At 38.1% G+C, this 16,346-nt stretch overlaps 1 pseudogene across 1 annotated transcript; it reads right to left on the reverse strand.

Annotated features, from left to right (window-relative positions):
- Positions 1-10,146: 10,146 nt before the first annotated feature.
- Positions 10,147-14,395, reverse strand: LOC149259235 (pentatricopeptide repeat-containing protein At2g13600-like; annotated as a pseudogene). The gene is made up of 2 exons (XR_016257357.1): positions 11,452-14,395; positions 10,147-11,398 (listed from the first exon to the last, which is right to left on the reverse strand). The product of XR_016257357.1 is annotated as a pentatricopeptide repeat-containing protein At2g13600-like (transcript).
- Positions 14,396-16,346: the final 1,951 nt, after the last annotated feature.

The raw sequence follows: 16,346 nt of genomic DNA on the forward strand, positions 1-16,346 counted from the left end.
CTTGGTTGGGCTAGAAAAAGGGTGCCAATTAGGCCTCTCACTCAAGCAAAGGTAAGGGCTACTCAAGCGAAGGTAGGAGGGCATTCAAGGTTGCTATTCTTGAAGGTATCCTCCACATGTGCGAAGGAAAAGGAAGACATACTATTGTTGTTCCTGATCTATAATCACATTGAAGAAAAGAGAGCTCGATTAGGGTAGTAACAAGGTCATCTCCTTGTTTAAGAAAGGCTTTATCTCAAGCATAGTAAGAAAAGAAGAAAGGTCCTTCTAGGGCATACAATCTAGGATTGTTGCAGTAAGACTATCAGTTGTCGGAAGGAGGAGGACAAAGAGATAAGGAGGTGATCAAAGGAGGGCTTGACTTGTGCTTGGAGGATCTTCTTGTCAAGGGTCTAGGGTTTGGCATTTGTTAATTGGAGCTTCAATAAGAGAAATTTGAAAAATGGTTTTCCTCTCTAGGAGAGAGGTTTTGCCCTAGCGAAGAGCCAACATCTTGTGTTCTTGTCTCTTGCATTTTGGTAATTGTTTGATGAAGTAAGAAAAACACACATTGATAATAATAAGAGAAGATTGTGGTAATAAGAAAAGTAAAAGTACTTCACAAATTGTTATCATTGAATAGAAGAATCTCATTATAACTCAGATGCCCTAGATTCTTCAACATGGTATCAGAGCTAAGGTGACACATCAAGGAAGGGCATCTCAAGAGAACAGAGAATATTGAAACATTAAGATTAAGAAGAAAGGGCACACAAAGGCTGAAGCATTAGATCTACAAGCAAGGGTTCCAGATCCATCAAAGACTAGGAGGATTACCATCTCCTCTCTTAGATCCATCAAGAAGGACTACCAACCTGGGAACAAACAAAGAAGAAAGCCTTCCATCTAAAGGCCTCTACAAGAAGGTTCATCCAAGAAGGGTTTTACATCAAAGACTCATCATCTTCAAAGGAAGGTCCTCATATCCAAGCTCATCATTGAAGATCTCCATATCTACACAGTGAGAAGTTTTCATCACCAAGCAAATCTCTCATAAGGCACCTTGAAGGAAGCATCTTGAAGAACTCCAAGATCTAAGAAGTCAAATCATCAAATATTCAAGGAAGCAACAAGGTCTCTTCACAACAACTCTCTCAAGTAAGTATTTTTATGTCCTCTTCTGAAAATATCAAAATGTCTTTTTGCAAGGAAAGCAACAAATTGGTTGGGACTGCTAATTTCCTTGCATGGAAAAAGAGGACTGATCTACTTCTTAAAGAAAATGAACTTCTGGACTACATCAAAGGGAGTGTCACTATTCCTGCTAAGGAACAAACTCAAGCCCTAAAAAAGTATAATAAGGATGAAACAAGGGCTCAAAGGATTATGATAGAATCCATCAAGGACCCTCTCATTCCTTATGTTTCCAAACTTGAAACATCTCAAGAAATCTATTATAAGTTTGTAGAGCTATTCTCAGTTAGTACAGCTGGAGAAGTGATATCGTTGCGTAATGAACTATATAAAACGAAGATCTCCAAGGAAGAAGGAATAGCTTTGTACTTCATGAAGGTATCTGAGATGAGAAACCAGCTACAAGGACTAGGAGAAGTTATGTCAGACAGAGAGATGAAAATTGTGGTGCTCAATGCATTACCTGAGGAATGGGGAAACTTCACATCAAGTATATATGCCAAGAAGGAAGCCACCCCATTGAATGAACTTTGGTCTCTATGCAAAATTGAGGAGACTAGACTCAAAGCCAAAGATGATGTGGGATCAAAAGAGAAAGAATTTGCTGCTATGGCCAAAAGAAAAGGGAAATTTGGCAAGTTTGGTCCACAAAGAAAGGGTAAAAGAGATATGTCCAAAGTCCAATGCTTTGGCTGCCAAGAGTATGGACACTATAAGAGGGATTGTCCTAAGTTCAAGAAGGACAACAATAAGAGGAAACGAGAAGAAGCCCACATTACCCAAGAAGTGAAAGAAGAAGAGAAGAAGCAGAAGAAGGAGGACCCTCCAGATCTCTACTATGACTGAGATCAACTTCTTCACATAAGTCTTCTTTAAAGTTTTTGGTATCATAGGAACATGTAGCAGTAGGATAGAATGCATGATTTATGAGAATGGCATCTTCAGGAATATAGGAGCATTATGCAGAGATAGCTCAAATAAAGATATTCATGTAGGAAGGATGTAGCCATTGAATGACCTCATCAATGCATAAAGGAATGATCATGACCAGGAAGAATCATCTTAGAAAGCCACTATCATCAACAGGAAGGAGCATTTGCAGAATGAGGATTATAAGGATCCTCTGATGGAATCTTCAATAGAAGATACATGATTTTTGGAAAGGGCGGATGTCTCGATGGGAATTCCACTTATGGGGATTCAAGAAAGGATGATATGTAGGCAAGGATAGATGTAGCAAGGCAAATGAGATTGAGGTAATCTAAATCTAGGAAGTTGTCAAAGGAAGCTAAGATGATCAAGGAAAGAACTAAGATGAGGTATGTATGCATCTATGTTTTCAGTTAGAGTCATGTCATCATTTGTATTAATAAGCATGGGGAATTGCTCTAGAAGCATGGTCAAGAATAAGATAAGATCTCTTTCATTAAGATATACATGAAGACATGGTTCACACACTGAAAAAGGTCAACATGAGAAATATCCTCATATGAAGTATGAGGTGATTGACAAGAGAACCTATAAAGAAGCATATGGGAAAAGAGATCAGGAATAAAAGGACACCATGGACACTAGGAATCAACATCCGACAAATTTGTTGAAGACATCTCCTGGAAGAAGGCACGAGAATTCTGACAAAGGAAGAAAAAGATCAAAGGACCCTTGACACCTAGAAAAGGCCTTGGAGATGTGAAACATGCAGGATGTTGATGATTCAAGCCAACAAGATGTCATGATGGAAATCCATCTCATAAGGTACTATTTGATTTAATGTTATGCTTTGATTTCTTGAATAATATATGGATAGGTTCATGCAAGGCTACTGGAACAAGGGTTGTAAGTACAAGTACAACTAGCATTCATGTGGTGGATAGAAATTCCTAAAAGAAACATGATGAAGAAGTAGCCATATGACGAAGGTTCTAGATATGTATCAAGAAGGCCACTTTCCATGAAGAAAGGAATGACATGACGAACCAAGAAGGAAAGTGATTGATGGTTGATGCCCTACAAAGAAGAAGCTCGAATGAATTTCATGACATCAAGGAAAGAAAGTGATCAAGTAGTTGAAGGACCCACAAAGAAGAAGTTGTTGATAGAAAGGAGAGTCCCTAGGTGAAAGGGAGTTCTGACAAGTCCCTAATTAAGAGGGAGCTTGGGCAAGATCCTGGTCAAAGGGAGCTTGGGTACATTCCTTCACATGAATGGGAATATCTTCCCTAGTTACGAGGGAGAGAAAGACACAACATTCTTGTCTTCACTTGGGAAGAAAGAATGGAGGATTGGGTGATCATCTGGCATCCGATGCTCTTTGAGGATGTGTAGGGCATCCAAGATAAGAGTAGGCAAGAGGATCGATATTCTTTGAGGGCTGGGAACCCAAGACAAGAATAGTCTTAGAAGGTCATACTCAATGAACCCCCGATTGGATATGTACCTTGAGAGACAATGATGAAGGCATCTATAGTCATTGGTATCGCCAACATTGTGCTATGATCTATTGAGAGATAGAGTTGTCAGTCAAGGCCTTGTTGTGGAAACAATGTCGGTTACTATGATGCTATAACAGACGGATTGCCAACCTGATTTCTCTTATGTGAATTCTTCAGATTGAAAATGGCCAAACACCTTGTAATGATTTATGAATACCTCCCTAGTTAAGAGGAAGTGTTGAAGAAAGTGTAACTAGGTTCGATCTTCATAAATGTAATTTTGATCTTTGTACTTGTAAAAGAAAAGAAATATTATTGTTGTAAATTATAAAAATGAATTTCTTGCTCATTTCATAGGTCTAGCACATGTCAAAGTGTTATAGGAAATTCAAAGAGTCAAAATAAATGTTGAAGACCCTTAAGGGCATATTACACCATGTATATTTATGTATTAGAGTCCAAGAAAGACCTCCAAGCAAAGTCACAAGCCTCCTACACATGTCGGCCTCATAAAAGGGACTAATTCGCATCTCCAAAGTCAAGTCGACTCAAAAGGAGGGACAGACCACTATATATAGGGTCACTCGTCCTCACCAAAAGGTAGCGAGTCACCTCTGAAATCAATGAGGAAGAAGGAAGAGAAAAGGGTATAGAAAAGGACAAAGAAGGTGTCTCTCTTGCAACAAAGAAGGAGGGATAGAAGATCGAGTTCACAAGGCGTATTTCTAGCCTAGTTACAGTCACACATGCGAAGAGAAGGAGGCTCAACCTATTGTCATAACTGACCTCCTAGTGCAGTCATACAAAGAGGCTTGGTTGGGCTAGAAAAAGGGTGCCAATTAGGCCTCTCACTAAAGCGAAGGTAAGGGCTACTAAAGTGAAGGTAGGAGGGCATTCAAGGTTGTTATTCTTAAATGTATCCTTCGCACGTTCTTCACACATGCGAAGGAAAAGGAAGACATACTACTATTGTTCCTAATCTACAATCACATTGAATAAAAGAGAGCTCAATTAGGGTAGTAACAAGGTCATCTCCTTGTTTAAGAAAGGCTCTATCTCAACGTAGTAAGAAAATAAGAAAGGTCCTTCTAGGGCATACAATCTAGGATTGTTGCAGTAAGGTTATCAGTTGCCAGAAGAAGAAGGACAAAGAGCTAAGGAAGTGATCAAAGGAGGGCTTGACTTGTGCTTGGAGGATCTTCTTGTCAAGGTCTAGGGTTTGGCATTTGTCAAATGAAGCTTTAATAAGAGATTTGAAAAAGAGTTTTCCTCTCTAGGAGAGAGAGGTTTTGCCTTGGCGAATAGCCAACATCTTGTGTTCTTGTCTCTTGCATTTTGGTAACTATTTGATGAAGTAAGAAAAACACACATTGATAATAATAAGAGAAGAGTGTGGTAATAAGAAAAGTAAAAGTACTTCACAAATAACTCAGATGCCCTAGATTCTTCAACACAAGGTAGAACGTTATCAATGCCATAAGAAGGGTCACTACAAGAGTGATTGTCCCGACAATCCAAAGAATAAGAGAGATAGAGATCATGTTAACATTGTTGAAGAAGGAGACCCAAAGAATCTGATATAAGGGACTTACACTATTAAGTCTTTTACTTTTATTCTTAGAGATTCTATTTTGTATTTCTAATGTTTAGAATTTATAGGTTTTAACATGTTTTTGGAAAAGATATTTTCTTTTGTTTTATAAGTTTATAGGTATCCCTCAAGCTTTGGAGGGAGCCCCCAACAACTCACAAAGATAAGTATCTCATTTCCTTTTAGTTTTTGGTTTCATGTACTCATTTAGTTTTGATTATATTAAATATTAATCACCATTCTCCCTTTATTGTCTTGATTAGGAAGACATCTGCTATATCCTCAAGGAGTATGGAAGAAAGCCACCCAAGATAAGGTTTGTCAAGAAACATAGGTATGCCTTAAGCTACAATACATTGATTTCTTTATATTAAATGTCTTTTCATTTGACAATCTATTGCTAACATTGTTATGTCTAGCTATAGTGAATCATAATGATTCTTGTTTTGGGTGATTCATAACTTGATAAATCTACCCACCCCACTCATATTATTCACTGATTTTATAGAACCCTAGACAGGTTCTCTAGAAAACCCTAACCTAAGGGTATGTTAATGTGAAAGTATGAAACCCTAAACTACTTAGGGTCATTGAGAAATACTATTTGAAGTTTTGGTGGTAATGTCAAGTTTGGGATTTTGGTATGATCGGGAAAATCTAACTTGTTAGGGTTGAATGATAAAGTCTCGAATCTTTGAAATATTGGTAATGTTGGATTTGCTATGTTCTACATTGAAACCCTAACTCATTAGGGTTTGGTGGAATGTGTAAGCAAGACCCTTATAATGTCTTAGAAGTGATTTTCTTGGAATGTGTGTTTGCCTGATCAAACCTTAGTCTAATCAAGTTTGTTGTGTATCTAACTCTTATTGATATTTGTGAAGTTGGGATTACCTAACACATGATGATGAAGCCCTAGATGTATGAGTTGACATGTTTGTCAACGATCATGGATCCTAGGGTTTGGAATTAAGCCCTAGTCAATGTTTGTTTCTCTAGGGTGATAGTATTTGTGAAATTCTAAGGTTTTGGAATCAAACCTTAGTAGAAATAAAAATCTCTGATATATGGCAATGTGATAATTTGATATTTGTGTAAGATTGTTGAAATCTGAGTTTTAGTTGTGATTAATGTCTGATTGAAAAATATAGGGTTTGCAACTAACCCTAGTGGAAGTTGGTCATGTTAATGACTAAGTTGTGATTGATTGATTCTCTTGTATGAAATCTAGGATTTGTATGAAACCCTAGTGGAAAATCTAACATATGAATTCTGAAAGTTGTTAGATGCTTTGTTGATTTATATTTGTTTGAATTGTTTCTAGGGTTTTTTTATATGTTACACCTTTGAAAGAAACATTAAAACCCTAGATGGAATGAAAGTTGTTATGAAGTAGTCTAGGGTTTATGACTAAGTCCCTAGTAAGATGTTGAAGAGTATATGTCTCTTGTTTGTAATTAAGTTTGGGTATTTGATATGTATAAAGTTGAAATGCTTTCGTGATTCTGATATGGCTAACTTCATGCTTCTATAGATTTGGTTGTACTTGCTATTTAAGTTGTGCAGGTACACAATCTTCAATATGGTGAAGATGCTCGTTGATGTGATAAGCATGATGAGGATGATAATAACTCTGATAAAATGATTGGAAGCCACGAAAGATTCTCCGATGACAAAAAGAAGAAGTTGATCTCCCTAAGGAAACCTGAATAGAAGAGATCTCCCTAAGATTAAGAGGGAGTCTGGATAAAGAGATGCTCCCTGGTTGAGAGGGAGGGCATAGCTTGGTTTTGATTGAAGAATGAATTTCGGAGGATATGTTGTTGCATGAGAAGTAGGAAAGAAAAGTGTATGATTGAGGAATCTTTTGTCAGAGATTCGGTTGATAGTCCTACTATGAAAAGTTGAGAAGCAACATCAAGACCCCAGAGGTTTGTATTTGATTATGTACATATGAAAATATATTATTGATTGGGGTTGTGTTTGTACAGGTGAATCTCTTGAAGGTGTTGATAGCATGTTGGTTGCCAATCAATTTGATTGGGAGAGATTGGTTATCCTTGATATTTTGGATCTAGGACTGTCGAGGCTTTGTGAGTGAAGCATTGCCTAGGAGGACATCTGACCGACGCCTTGTGTTGATGTCTAGGTCCCGAAGTTGAAAAAGGTGGTGTTGATTATAAGAGCTCTGTTTTGGATACACAACTGGATCCTTGGGTTGGTGGTTAGCAAGTACGCCTAATGATACCTAGAAAGGCTGAAAGCTTGAGTCCATCTTATTCCCACCCAGATAGATTGCCCTGGTCAAGAATCTAGTTCGTGGCATTCCAGTGCTTAAATTGTTGAAAGACGAATGGATAGATTGCCCTGGTCAGGAATCTAGTCCATGGCATTGTGGTACCTAAATTGTTGAGAGACCAATGGATAGATTGCCCTGGTCAAGAATCTAGTCCATGGCATTGTGGTGCCTAAAATTCTTCATGGTTCATATAGTTGAGATCTTCCTTGTACTTGTATATGATGAATACCTCCCTAGTTAAGAGGGAGTGTTGGAAAATGTAACTAGGTTCAATCTTCATTAAATGTATTTGAGTCATCTTGTAATGTACTTGTCAAAAGAATAAAGAAAAGAATTTTTATTATTATTATTGTGACTTATTAAAGCATGGGTTTCATGCTTGGGTCACCATGTTTTAGGTCAAAGTCCCCATTGAGGACTTTTAGGATTTATTCTAAGTCAATAGAGTCATTGTACTTTTAAAGAGACCCTTCTTGGGCTTTTGAATCATGTAAAAAGGTTAAGTATTGAGTCAAATATGAATTTTGTTGTCTCCACACCAAGTTGGCCTTAAGATGATCAAGTCAGCCTCAAAGGAGGCTATTCGACCTCACCAAAGGACTATAAATGAAGGCATTCAAATTCCATTTGAAGCACTCACTCTCACAAGCAAGTTCGATCTCTCTTGAAGCCGGAAGAAGTGCGAAATAGAAGGAGGAGGAGAAGGAAGTGCGAGTTTGGTCTAGGAGAAGGAGAAAGGGAAAATCGAATCTTTGGTGCAAGTATCTCTCTCTGTCTCTCGTGCCCTACTTTGGAAGACCGAAGTTCTCTTAGTGATGCCGTAGCCATTTGTCATATGATGTCATAACCAGTTGCTGAGTTGATATCGTAGCCAGTTTTCATGTGATGTTGTCACCTCGAGAAGCTGTATTGGGCCAAGATCGAAGGTTCTAAGTGAAGATCGAAGTCTTTCAGTGAAGATCGAAGTCTCTAAGGCAAGATTGAAGTTGTTGGGTCGAAGAAAGTGTTGTCGATGTTGCTACTGTTGCTAGGTCAAGAAGGATCATCTGCAAGTAAGGAAGAAGGCTAATTTGGCGTGGAGGGAAGTTTGTGTCAAGGCCAAGAGTCTTGGAATATCCCCATAAAACTATTGAAGGAAGAATTGTTGACTGGGTTTTCCCCTCGAGGGGGTTTTTTCCCTGGCATAGTGCCTACATCTAGTGTCCATTGTTTTATGTGTTATTGCTTTGGTAATTGCTTGATGAACTAAAAGAAAGAAGATATAAAGAAACGTAATAACAAATCAAGAACATCACAAGTAATTATCAAGAATAAGAAATATTTCTACCTTTCTGATTTTCTAATAAAAAATATGGGTATTATTTGCTCAGGTCTAGTTGGTATAAGGAATTTTAATTGGAGGTGCCCTTACATCTCTAAAATATGTTTATTTACTTGTAAAAGAAATTGAAAGAAGGAGAAATAGAAATTAGTATAAATTAATGACCGGAGACAAGTTCAATGGTTGCCCTGAATGATAGTAGATGTCGTTTGGGCCTGGAATATACCCTAAAATTGCTTTTGCTTGGCTAAGGGCTCATCTTCCTTGAACATAAATAAATGGTTAACGACCTAATACCCAGAGGCATCTAGCAGGAGTGATAGCCTACCCCCTCACGAACCACCAACGGGTTATTCCCGGTGGCGTGGTTTTCCTTGAATAATGGTGATGAGTCAACCTCCATTCGCAGATAGAAACTAGTGATGATTGTCCTCACTGCTGGTTTGACAACTGAGTTGTGATAGGTTTTCCCACCATGTAAAAAGACAGTAAATGTCGTCAAGAGATTTTGGGTAATCAAATCACTTTTGGGCAATCACATTGTCAATGCTTATCACGATAAAGAGAAATGCTTATTGTCTTTCATGATTAGTAAATACAAATGTTCCAAACACTAATCAACATCAAAACACAACAAATGATAGGTTTTCTTCTTAAATTATTAAATTTGAGATTCTAGAGAACTCATCAAGAGTAGTGAACCATACATGTAAAACATGTTTGGGCAAATCACAATATATTTATCACTCGATCAAAATCTTTAATGGAAGAAGTGCCTTTCAAAAATTTGGTATAGTCAGATAAAGTTCTATTAATAGGGATAACACTATTTGATATAAACTTTCAAAATCATAAACAATTAACCTAGTGTTTTAATTTTTCTATCATGAAGAGTCATCACTCATCAATTATATGGCAAAGTTCATAAGCCAAGTAGGTAAGAACAAGTTGATAAAGGAAAGTGAACATTTATGTTTAGGAGACTCCATCCTAGCACCTAGACTTTGTATGCTAGAGTTCAAGATATTATTCCGACAGGTGTGGAGGGGACTCAATAAGAGTGCATTGGGAGAGTGTTTAGAGTGTTTATTGTGCCTAGACAAAACACTCATTTCAAAAAAATTGAGGTTTCTTTCATACAAAGAGTTCCAATAACAAGTGTTCTTTTTCTTCCCATTCATAGATCAGACTTCCTTTGGCTATCCCCACAGGCATAATTTCTTAACTGATTATATTCACAACTTTGAATCAGCCAAATGGCAATGGAAATTTCTTCCTTGGAAATTCCCCGAACTAAGATCAACAAGGACATGCCTTTAGCTATTTCAGCTATTTCAACTCTCATTTCTCACTAAATTTAGAAGTAAACATCAATTATAAATAGTCATCGATCATAAAATACGAAAACACCAAACATCTTAACCATAACATCTTCTCAAGATATCTCTAATTCTCTGTAACAGAATCTATCTGGCTAACAGAATTCTAGCATACAATTGTGACCAACATAGAACAGGCAAGATGCCACGAAACACTATAAAAACAATCAAATTACCTACCATTTCAAGGCTTTTTCCGGTGACAAACGTAACAAATTGATGTCAATATCCCTCCTCGTGTCTTCTGAACATCATATACCCCATTAATATCATCAATATCTATCTGCAACGTATAATACTGCTGCTCCCATTGATGCTTCTCACCTAAGCCTGAGATAAGACTTGAAACATTTCAATTTGTGGACACAAACGAGGTAAAGTGTTGCTATCAACTGCACTTCCCAAGTTCCATTCTCAGCGCCTGTTTTTTTGGGATTGCTAAACAAAACCGGCCTAGCTGATCTGTCATGCACTTGCAGGTTCAGATCCAAACTCTGATCCCTAAAACTCCATAGATGGTTGAACCAGATAATAACAATAATCAATTCCTAGCCTGAATTTTTGTAGGGGTACCCTACCTCCCCATCCCATTTGACCCAGGCAATTTCCTTTCCCATGAGACGTCCTGCAATTTGGATCTGAATACCTTCTACATATTCCCGTTCAGCCAGTTCAATAGCTGTCTTCATTCTTTTTCGGAGCAGAACTCTAATCTCTAGTTGATCTCTAGTTGTAGGGCAATATACTCAAGAATGATCGTTAAAAGCTGGTTAAATCTGCCATGCACTTGCATGGTCAGATCCAAGCTGTTGATAGATCTGCAATGTACTTGCAGGTTCAGATCCAAACTTTCATCCCTAAAACTCCAGAGATGGTTGAACCAGATAATAACAATAATCAATTCCTAGTCTGTTTTTTTTGTGGAGGAACCCTACCTCCCCCAGGTTCAGATCCAAACTTTGATACCTAAATCTCCATAGATGGTTGAACCAGATGATAACAATAATCAATACTCAAGAATGATCGTTAAAAGCTAGTTAAATCTGCCATGCACTTGCATGGTCAGATCCAAGCTGTTGTTAGATCTGCAATGTACTTGCAGGTTCAGATCCAAACTTTGATCCCTAAAACTCCATAGATGGTTGAACCAGATAATAACAATAATCAATTCCTAGTCTGTTTTTTTTTGTGGAGGAACCCTACCTCCCCCAGGTATGCAAACTTTGATCCCTGTTTTTTTTGTGGAGGAACCCTACCTCCCCCAGGTATCCAAACTTTGATCCCTAAAACTCCATAGATGGTTGAAGCAGATGATAACAATAATCAATTCCTGGCCTGAATTTTTTGTAGAGGAACCCTACCTCCCCTATCCCATTTAATCAATTCCTGGCCTGAATTTTTTGTAGAGGAACCCTACCTTCCCTATCCCATTTGACCCCTTGAGACGTCCTGTGATTTGGATCAAGAATAATCATTAAAAGTTGAATAGGAATGGAATTGAACACGGCACCTGCTCATGGCCAATGGGCTGCTCCACCAATGAGCTATATACCGCTTCATGGTGAACCCCATTTAACAGTTGTATCTAAAATTGTGGATTGCTAACTCCAACATTGATTACGAAATAGCTCCTCCCAATATTGCGTTAACTGTCACAATACAATAGTGTCTGGCTTCTCACCTCAGTCTGATTCCAAATTGTATTGGAAAAATATTTGCTCTATCTATTCCCCCAAGACAAGCTCTCCAACTTCCCACAAAATTGCTGTGTTTGTTCGTATTAGCTACCCCCTACTAGGAAAGCATGCGTTTTTTTATCGACCTGAAGCCAGCTGCATCCTGGAGTCCTTTTTACTGATCTGTTTTTCATTACCTTCTGTAAATTTTCAATATCACCCCACCTGCCTACTGCAGCATAGATATTTGAGAGAAGCACATAAGGTGCAACATTTCCAGGGTCCATCTCAAAACTACGTTCTGCCACACTTTCTCCTAGCTCTACATTGGTATACACTCGACAAGCACCAAGCAAGGAAATCCACAGAATAGCATCAGCTTTGATGGGCATTTTATTGATAAAGTCTTGAGCTTCCTGCAGATGCCCAGCACGCCCAAGAAGGTCAACCATGCATCTATAGTGCTCCATTGAAGGTGTAATGTGATAATGTGAACTCATAGAATTAAAGTATTTGTAGCCTTCATCTACTAGGCCCGTATGGCTACATGCAAACAAAACATTTAATAAGGTAACACGGTCTGGGCTCACGCCAGACTGCTTCATCTCTTCAAATAGTGTGAGGGCTTCTTTTCCATAGCCATGTATGGCATATGCCCCGATTATCGTTGTCCAGGAGACGGCATCTCGTTTAAGCATTTTGTCAAATAACCCACGTGCCACATTTATGCTCCCACATTTTGCAAACATGTCTATCAAAGCATTCAACAAAAGGGCATCCGACTGATATCCGCTCCTGATTACTTTTTCATATACCTCCATACCCTGTTCCAGAGCTGCCAGGTCGGCACATGCTGGGAGGATAATGGTGAAGGTTTTTGAGTTTGGTTTCATATCTACCAATTGCATTTGCTGAAAAAGATGCAGAGCCTCCTCGCATTGCCCAGTTTGCACAAATCCAGCAATCATTGTATTCCATGAGACCACATCTCGTTGAGGCATTTCATTAAACAACTTCAGGGCCTGCTCAATATGCCCAGTATGTGTATAGCCTCCAACCATAGCATTCCATGAAACCACATCTCGTTGAGGCATTTTGTTGAAAAGTATCAAGGATTCACCAGTAAGCCCGTTCTGTGCTAACGATGTAATCATCGCATTCCATGAGACCACATCTCGTTGAGGCATCTCCATAAACAGTTTCCGTGCTTCATCAACAAGCCCATTCTGTCCCAATCCAGCAATCATCAAGTTCCATGAGGCTATGTCACGTTGTCGCATCTCTTTGAAGAGTTTTGAGGCTTCATCAACAAGCCCATTCTGCAAAAACCCTGCAATCATCGCATTACACGCGATGACGCTTGTCTGTGGCATTTTCTGAAAGAGCTTCAGGGCTTCATCGACATGACCATTGCGTACAAATCCTGTAATAATCGCATTCCATGAAACCCCATCTCGTTGCGGCATTTCGTTGAACAGTTTCAAGGCCTGGTCCACAAAGCCATTATCTGCAAAACCTGCAATCATTGAATTCCATGAGACTACGTTTTTCTCAGGCATTTTGTTAAATAGTGCAAGGGACTCATTAACAAGCCCATTCTGTGCATACCCTGCAACCATTGCTGTCCAGGAGACAATATCTCGTTGGTGCATTTTGTCGAACACTTCACGTGCCTTCTCTATAAACCCACATTTTGCATACATATTTACTAGAGCACTCATCACAAAGGCGTTGGACTCATATCCACATCTTATTATTTGTTGGTGGATCTCCACACCCTGTGCGAGGTATGCTAAATTGGCACACGGCCGAATGACAGAGGCAAAAGTGAACTGATTGGGTTGGACTCCTGCTTTCTCCATTTGGTGAAAGAGTGTCAATGCCTCCTGGGGATAAACTCCATGCCTTGCATAACCTGCAATCATAACAGTCCAAGAACACACATTTCACTCAGGTATTTGATCGAAAACTCTGCGAGCGTCCACCAAATTGCCACACTTGACATACACATTCACAAGAGTGTTGCCTACAACTGTGTCTACCATGAATCCCGTCTGATTGATGTGCGCATGGACTAATTTGGCCTCTGGTAAGGCTTTTCTCTTAATGCAGCCCTGTAAGAGACACACATAGGTGTGAGAGTTGTGAACATGATTGTCTGTAATACATAAAATTTGCAGAGCCTCCTTCAAACGTCCCTCGTAACAGAGAGCTGTGAGATGGTGGGCGTACGCAGGACGAATGGTGGCATTGCATTGTCTTTGAATACTAATACTTGTTGCAAGGAATCGTAGTTGAAGGTGATGAAACAATGTCCCAACAAACCAAACCATTTTCATTTTCTTCCCAAAGCTTTGAAGGTGGTTGTAATTGGATTCACTTCCATGACGCTGCTCGCGCCAATGACAACTCTAAATTTTCAATGAGCAATGGTTTTCGGGTGGAAGGCCACCCGTTTATGTGCGAACATGTGTATTTTTTCATGCAAGTTATTCTTGTCATCATTTCATACTCTGCTAGCAATAATGTCCCGCGGCAACTGTTTTGTTGTTTTTTTTGGGTAGATACTGTTGTGCATTTTGTTTATAATTAAGTTAAAAAATTTTAAAATTCGTAATTTTTTCTGGTAGATGTTGTTGTCCATTTTGTTTAAAATTGGGTAAAAAAATTGAAAATTTGGTAATTTGGAATTGTTAAACATATCAGAGGTTTACCAAAGCGTCGAACCTATTTTTTTTCAAAAATATATTTTAAACACCAAAATAAAACATAATGATGCTAAAAATTTTGATTTAAGTTTTAATTGAAATTTTAATTTAATTTTGATTTAAGTTTTAATTGAAATTTTAATTTCATTTTAAAGTTAATTTCACAAAGAGCTATGAAGAGCTTTTTAGAATGAAGGGGGAGGAATTACTAAAAATCCTCGCACAAAAAGTTTTGCTTTTTTCATGAAGAGACAAGTTGGGGTTTAGAATTTTTGCCTTTTTCATGAAGGGACAAGTTGGGGTTTAGAAGTTTTGCCTTTTTCATGAAGGGACAAGTTGGGGTTTAGAAGTTTTGCCTTTTTCATGAAGGGACAAGCTAGGGTTTTAGCATTAATGTTTAAGGAAAAAACACTCTTGTGTAATTTGGTGAAGATCCATTGGATGTGAAATACTCTTGTGTAATTTGGTGAAGATCCATTTGATGTGATGGGAAGTCAACATATTACTCAAAGGAATAGACTCCCCATAAGTAGCCTTAATGGTCAACGTACTCTCTTAACACAAAGTAATGGTCCTTACTTGTGAAGTAATGGGCCCCTAGAATGATATATTTGCTTGTCTATACCTACATTTACTGATCCATTATGCTCCTTAAGTTCATGATTATTCCAAAATGTGTCTATATCATCAAGATTTAGCTCTTGGCATTTTTCCAAGTATTATGGACTCAACTCTAGTCTTTTCTTGTTTATAGAATCAATCTTAAGGAGTTTTCATTATTATTTCTAATTTTTTTAAGCTAGGTACTCTTATTACATGTTAAAAACCTTGTGGAGATGGTATAGATGCCTCATTTGATCATAGGAACATTGAGCAATATATTTTGAAGGATTATCACAAGATTGTTTGCCCAATGCCTTGGAGACATGAGGGACAAAATGAATCATTCTACCTTGCAATAAAGTATCTGAATTGGCTACCCAAGAGTAGTCCTGACATGATTTGAGAAGGTTCTGGTGGGAGTTTTAATGTGTAAACCAACATGGTAGCGAAGATTAACAACATACGTACCTTCAACATGATTCTAGGATTATATCCTTGCAACCATGAGATTGTATTTACTCTAATTGTTGTATTAATGACATCTACAAGGTTGTGGTTACCTTCAGTGCAATTATGATATTATGTATTGGCATCTTCAAGTTTCATCTTGGACCAAGCCACGACAATCAATGCCTAAAAGCAAAGAAAGTGTGATCAACTACCAACCATGAGCCTCTCTTATCCTTAGTATGCAACATGAAAAGGATTGCTTCATGAGCATGTTGTGTAAATTTGTTGTTTTAGATTATTTATGTCTCTATTGAAAAGTTTAAAATTAGCATGATCTTGAATCTTATATTTATGGGAAGCTTGTACTTGAACTCATGGAGAGATGATGCATGAAATGTAAACATTAATTCTGATCTAAATTTATGAAGGGAACGAAATGATATAATATTGGTAACCAAAATACAAAGATACAATGAAACTTAACTTCTATAATAAAAGGAAAGTGTTGAAACTGTATAAATGCATAATGAAAAGAAACTAGTTCGAACAATGGTAGCTTATCTCTGAGAAGAGATGTGACAGCTACATGCCTTCCCATACTATCTTACAATGAGGTTCCAAGTCCTTGTTATCATAAAGAAGCAATGAGAAAACCCCTAAACATCCAAAATCTTAACCCTAGGAGATGAAGTGCCAAAAGGCTTGTGGGTCTTG

The sequence above is a fragment of the Pinus tabuliformis genome, chromosome 6 (assembly GCF_031772625.1).
Source record: "Pinus tabuliformis cultivar Carrire ecotype Pingquan chromosome 6, CPIR1, whole genome shotgun sequence".
Taxonomy (NCBI): Eukaryota; Viridiplantae; Streptophyta; class Pinopsida; order Pinales; family Pinaceae; genus Pinus; species Pinus tabuliformis.